The sequence below is a fragment of the Lagenorhynchus albirostris genome, chromosome 17 (genome assembly GCF_949774975.1).
Source record: "Lagenorhynchus albirostris chromosome 17, mLagAlb1.1, whole genome shotgun sequence".
NCBI lineage: Eukaryota > Metazoa > Chordata > Mammalia > Artiodactyla > Delphinidae > Lagenorhynchus > Lagenorhynchus albirostris.
Window position 1 is genome coordinate 41099295 of NC_083111.1, and position 6000 is coordinate 41105294.

Below are 6000 nucleotides of genomic sequence, written 5' to 3' on the forward strand. Positions count from 1 at the left end.
CACAGTTGTTGAATATACAGCTGAATATACAGCACAATGGTCAACACTTTAGAGGTTAAATGGAAACTGGTAGTCTGTTATTGGCTGTGGGAGTCCTTACGTTAAGTGAGTCACGGGTAGGTTCAAAGGAACCTGGAAAGGATCGAGCTGAATCACACATTTGCAGAGTGCATGAATGCTGTTTGAAAACCTAATTAAGCCATAACAACTGAGCACAGCTGAAAAATAGTCGTGGTTATTTTCTACGCCCAAACGTCTCATTACTTGGTAAAGGCTGTTAACTTGTCCAAGGTGAATAGTTGGAAGGAGAAATGAGGCATGAGGAGGGCAAGTTAGAGTTTATTGTGCCTTCCGTTTCGATAAGGGGAAACTGAGTGTGGCTAGGACAAGAAGCCTGAAGCTCTGGCTCCAGAACTATGTTCGTACCTCTCACATCGGCCTCATACTTGTTTTTGGCTGTGTCTTCCATATATAATTAGTGACAGTCTGATTGATTCAGTTCTTCTGGTGGAATGTAAGCTCCAAAAGGCCAGGGACTTGGTCTGTCTTGTTCAATGCTGAGTCTCCCAACACCTAGAACAGTGCCTAGTCCTTATGTCTGGGACCATAGTAAGAGCTCCATACATATTTGTTGAATTCATATCTCTACAATACCGGACACAGCTTGTTTACCTTTTATGTATCTTGCTAAACTATTTATATGTCCAGATTTCCTTTTCTGATGCAGATGTTAAAAGAACATCTTCAAGTTCCATGATATCAATGACCTCCAGTGTCTTATTCACTAAAGTATCTCTAGTGCCTAAAACAGGGGACATTCTGTCAGTACTTATGGAATGAATGATTTAAGTATTTGATTAGTGAATTTTAAATTGAGCTAAAAAATGGAAATGATTGGCTCAGACTTTTGGGGTTTTTTTTTTGGAAACTGACTTTTTGGGGGTTTTTTTTGGAAACTGTTTATTTTCCGTCAACCTACTTCCATTTTACGAGTTTGCGGAAGAACAGCTTAAGACCACTCAGTGGTTGTTCCTACCCATTCAGTGGCCTGAGCGGTGGGAGCTACTGACCAGTCTTCAGTGGGGAACTGCTGAACAGGCACAGAGGGCACCTGCACACCTTCAGACCAGTCCACCACCTCAGGCTGAGGGGCAGTGAACTCAGGAGCTGGAGCGGTCCATTCACCCTGAAATTCCTCCATGGTCACAGCCTTCTCAGCTGCCGCCTGCTCTTCCTTTTCAATCTCTTCAGGATCTCTGTAGAAGCAGAGATCAGGTGTGACCTCCCATGGGTGTTCGCGGGAGATGGTGCCACGCATGCACAGAACTTCCCGGACGAGCATCCACTACATCAGACCCCCCGAGTGAGTTCCCTTGTTGTTGCATGGGATGGCAGTGTCCACATAACACAGACGAGAGTCTGTGTTACACAGAGCAATGGTAGGCAGGTGAGCGTAAGAGGCCTCTGTGAGAGGCTAGTGGTCAGCCCTGGGATCAGTAACCACTGGAAGTCTTGGCTCCCGGAAGGCTTCCTGGATCTGGTTAGTGAAGATTCCAGGAGAGAAGCAGCCAGCAATAGGAGGGGCTCCAGTGACAGCAGCAAACTTCAGCACAACTCGCTGGCCAGTATTTCTAGAGGATACGACACTGACATCTGCTGGGTTTTCAATGGCAACAATGGCACAAGCTGCCAGCAGAAGCTTCTCGCAGGTTCTCTTCAGATTTATGTTGTAGACGCGGATGTACTGTTCCATTTGGAAGTCTAGGTTGGTGCCACCTAACTGGGTTCCTGCTGCAAGAAATTTGAGTACATCCTCCTCCTTCATTTGCAGGAAGTCAAGGGCTCCGGACATTGTGAAAGTTTCCCTTTAAGTTACAATGGGAATCCAGAACAACGCCGTATGGACGGACCCCTGTCTGGGTAGTGCAGAAGGGGATCAGACTTAGTAAGAATGTTCTGCTATGTTTGTTCTAACCTCTACAGTTTATAAGTACCCTCACAAATATCCCCTCACTTGAATCTTACCACAACCCTATGAGATTTATTTTGTCAGTTTTATAGATGAGGAAAAAGGCTCAGAGGAATTACAGGGCTTGTCTAATGTTACATAGTTGGCAGATTGGGACTTGAACCCTAGACTTGACTCCAAATTGTATGATCTTTCAACTTTTTCATGGATACCAATTGAAGATGAGGTGGAATTATTAGAACACTGTCAACATTGTATCATTGGAATTACAGAATCTTAGAGGTGGAAGTGGCCTTACACATCACAAGTTCCAAACCCCTCTCTCATTTTTCAAAATAGGAAAAGAAGGTTTGGAGAATTTCTATGACGTGTCTAAAGGCACACCTCCGGTTTGAGAAGTCATTACACCGAAGCTGGCTCTTCCACTGACTGCTTCTGGCTTGTCCTCAGATCTCACTCTCAGTTGGAGATTGTGGACTGAGCTTGTGGGAGACCAAGCTCCCCTCTGCTTTCCTGCATCAGAGGCCCCGGGCACCCGGCCCTTTCTGACAGGAGCCTGGCCCTCGCTGAAGGAAACAGGGTTCTTCTCTCTCCCCCTTTTGGTCATTTCTTTTTCCTCTTTCTTATTTACCTAGCAGGTGAGGGGCGAGGGTTGTAAAAGAGCCATCCAGTCTTCAAGGTTCCCTACTCCCTCCCCTGTAAGACCTGGTTTTGATAAAGGTTTCCAAGTTTGAAAGTTAATAAAAAATAATGCCACTGACCTCTTCATTTATTTATTGTTTCTGAACTGTCTACACCTCAGAGTCCAGTTTTGTTTTCCTTTCTTTCTATGATGCCCTGGGTGTAGACCCTGCTGGCTAACTGAGGGTGTACTTTGCACAGAATCCAACAGAATCTTGCCCCTGTCTTGTAAGAATAACTACCAGGGCTTAGAGAAGATAGATTCCATTGTTTGGCTTTGCACGTCACACTTTTTTTTATGAGTCAAATCTGACAACAGAAGAGCACAAATCTAAATTTTACCAGTAATCAAGGAAATGCAATGAAATACCCTTTCGACTATCAAATAGGCAAAAAGTAGAGAGATTGATATTTTGTGCTGGCAAGAGGGTGAGAAAATGAGCGCTCGTATGTTGCTGCTGTAAATATGAATTGCTGTACCTTTTGGGAATGAGGCCAGCTATCTATTAAAAAATACAGAGATTACATTCAGTACTGTCATTTTTGTTCATTTAGCCTGTGGAAGTCAAGGTTCCAGTTTGTAAGGTTATATGTTCAAGAAAGTTTATTAAAGCTCTGTTTGTAATTGCAAAAACCTAAAAACCCCTTGAATTTCTGTCAGGAAATGTTGTATAAATTATGGTTTATCTGTAATACAGAGTATATCATATAGTCATAAAGTCACAGAGTAACATTCATGGAATTACCTTACTTTTAGAAAAAGCAAGAAAATCTTCATATGTGTGTATACGTGATTACAGATCTTCCTGGACTTATGATGGGGTTACATCCCAATAAACCCATTGTAAGTTGAAAATGCATTTAATACACCTAACCTTCCGAACTTCATAGCTTAGCCTTGCCTACCTTAAACGTGCTCGGAACACTCTATTAGCCTAGAGTTGGGCAAAATCTTTGAACACAAAGCCTATTTTATAATAAAATGTTGAATATCTCATGTCATTTATTGAATACTTTATTGAAAGTGAGCATCAGAATAGTTGTCAGGGTACAGAATGGTTGTCAGAATATTGGCTGTTTCCCCTTGTGATGGTGTGGCTGACTGGCAGCTGCGGTTTGCTGCCACTGCCCAGCATCTCGAGAGTATCAGACCACATATTGCTAACCTGGGAAGAGATCAACATTCAAAATTCGAGTACAGTTTCACTGACTGCGTGTCACTTTTGAACTATAGTAAAGTCAAAAAATAGTGAGTCGGGGGCTTCCCTGGTGGCGCAGTGGTTGAGAGTCCGCCTGCCGATGCAGGGGATACGGGTTCGTGTCCCGGTCCGGGAAGATCCCACGTACCGCGGAGCGGCTGGGCCCGTGAGCCATGGCCGCTGAGCCTGTGCGTCCGGGGCCTGTGCTCCGCAACGGGAGAGGCCACAGCAGTGAGAGGCCAGCGTACCACAAAAAAAAAAAAAAAAAAATAGTGAGTCGGGGAGTTCCCTAGTGGCCTAATGGTTAGGGATTCAGCACTTTCACTGTGGAGGCCCAGGTTTGATCCCTGGTCACAGCTAATAAAATGTATGCCTCGAGGGTAGAATTAGGTTTGGGAAACAGACATCAGCATATCTGTGTTGATTGTCTTGTTATAACGAGCATGCATTGATTTTGTGATTTTTTTTAAATAAAGTGAAAAAATTTGCAAATTTAAAAAAATTTTTAAAATTAAAAAAAATTTTAATAAAGTGAAAAAATTTGGAGGGTTTGAGACATAGATGGGTTATAATCTATTTTCTGTCACTTAATAGTTGTGAGAGGTTTGGTAAAGTACTTAACCTCAGTCCTCATCTGTAAAAGGGGAATAATATCTCTATCACTGTGTTTGATTAAAGGAAGTAAAGTATACAAAGCATGTAGCACACTGTAATCCATCTATAAATGTTAGTTTCTTTTCCCCTCTACACAGGCAATTTGGAGTAGAATATTAAAACACATGCAAAACGTGTTCGCTGTGCTACCAGTGTGTGTTATCCTGATGTGCAAAGTGTGGCATTGGCCTACCAAAGGGGTGATTTAGTGACTCTATTTGCCCCCTTAATCCTTATAGAGACGAAGAATAATGTACAATGGTGCCTTGGCCCTCCAGCGTTATTTACATGGTACCTCAGTTATTAGTAATCCAGCTGCAAAGTAGGGAGGAGGGAAGAGGGCCTCTGAATAGCCAAAACAGATGTCTGAAGTTCAAGCTCCTGCTGGATCATTTATTCTTATTTTAGGTAACCCAAACAAGCTTTTCCAGTGATGATGCTATGGCAGTTACCCAGAGAGCAGCCAGGAGGGTCTGAGCCCGTGGGTGCATGGAAGACTAAAATGCAAACACCAGTACTCAGGAAGCCAGATGGTCTGGGGCCAGGCCCTGTTTTCACAATTAATAACTGATCTTCATAATGATGATGCTGGATTATTAGGGAGAAATTAATTCATGCTTCATATAATCTTATAAAGGCCCCTAATTAGAGTATGATACAGTCTAGAAGTATTACCACCAAAGATGATTAAACTTTTCAGTTTCATTGTGTAAAAAGTAAGTTTTGTTTTTGTATTAGTGCCAGAATATAACAGAGGTCTTTATCCTATGAGGGAAAGATAGAGTAGATGCCTATAGTTAGAAATCTGGACAGCCAAGTGTGGCAGATGTTAGAAATTGTTCAAAAAGGATTTTAAACTGGAACAGTGGAATGATGTCTCACAAGTGCGTTATTTGCTTTTTGACTAAAAGAAGGTCCACAATCTATAATCCAGAATCCCTGGGGCCTGGTGAGTTTTGGAATTCAGAATTTTTCAGATTTCTTGAGAAGTAGTATGTAATGTAATGTAGTAGCCCTAACAGGATCTGAGGCAGCACATGATAGTCAAACATATTAATATTTCTGTAGTGAAATATTTATTAGGACAAATAGTGTATAGTTTATTTAAATAACAAACCACTAAATGAAATAGTGGGATAAATATAGAATATAAATACTCTAGTAACCTTATTTCTAAGAAAACATTTTATAAATCTTTAAATGTATGCAGGTTCGATTTCAGCTAAATGTGCTGGTGCATACACAAACCATGAACATCCATCTCCTCTGGTTGCTTGAGCATCTTAGAGGAACCTCAGTGCCTGTCACCAGCAGCAGCTGGAGTGGCACCTCTGATTGCAGGAGCAGGACTAAGGGCCATTTTTTTTTTTTTTTTTTTTTGCGGTACGCGGGCTTCTCACTGTTGTGGCCTCTCCCATTGTGGAGCACAGGCTCTGGATGCACAGGCTCAGCGGCCATGGCTCACAGGCCTAGCCACTATGCGGCACGTGGGATCTT

General features: G+C 42.4%; 1 long non-coding RNA gene and 1 pseudogene across 1 annotated transcript in view; one reads left to right on the top strand and one right to left on the bottom strand.

The window, feature by feature from the left end:
- LOC132508350 (uncharacterized) overlaps nt 1-3073 on the top strand; it is a 15233-nt gene extending 12160 nt beyond the window's left edge. Inside the window, exon 3 of the long non-coding RNA XR_009536544.1 lies at nt 2309-3073. This is a non-coding gene — a long non-coding RNA (uncharacterized LOC132508350). The remainder of the gene's footprint in view (nt 1-2308) is intronic.
- LOC132508347 (small ribosomal subunit protein uS2-like) lies at nt 1010-1852 on the bottom strand (annotated as a pseudogene).
- Nucleotides 3074-6000: the final 2927 nt, after the last annotated feature.